The sequence below is a fragment of the Meleagris gallopavo genome, chromosome 30 (genome assembly GCF_000146605.3).
Source record: "Meleagris gallopavo isolate NT-WF06-2002-E0010 breed Aviagen turkey brand Nicholas breeding stock chromosome 30, Turkey_5.1, whole genome shotgun sequence".
NCBI classification, from domain to species: domain Eukaryota; kingdom Metazoa; phylum Chordata; class Aves; order Galliformes; family Phasianidae; genus Meleagris; species Meleagris gallopavo.
This window is the reverse complement of record NC_015040.2, coordinates 2,118,787-2,119,388: the sequence shown is the minus strand read 5'-3', so window position 1 is coordinate 2,119,388 and position 602 is coordinate 2,118,787.

Genomic DNA, 602 nt, shown 5'->3' with positions numbered 1-602 from the left:
CCCCTGCAAATCAATGACCGGTCCTAGACACCCATGAGCAGCTCTACAAACCTATGGCCATACAAGCCCATGAGCAGCCCTACGGACCCATAACCAGCCCTACAAATCGATGACCAGCCCCACAGACCCATAACCAACCTTACAAACCTATAACCAACCCTGTAAATCCATAACCAACCTTACAAACCCATGAGCAGACCCACAGACCCACAACCAGCCCTTCAAAGCCATAACCAGCCCTACAAACCCATGGCCCTACAAACAGGTGGCTCTATAAACCCATGAGCAGCCCCACAGACCATAACCAACCCTACAAACCCATAACCAGCTCACATGGCCCTACAAATCCATGAGCAGCCCTACAACCCATGGCCCTACAAACCCATGACCAATCCTACAAACCCATGATCAGCCCTACAAACCCATGATCAGCCCTACAAACCCATGATCAGCCCTACAAACCCATGATCAGCCGTACAAACCCATGATCAGCCCTACAAACCCATGACCAGCTCTACAAACCCATGACCAGCTCTACAAAACCATGGGCCTACAAACCCGTGAGCGGCCCTACAAACCCGTGAGCGGCCCTACAAACCCGT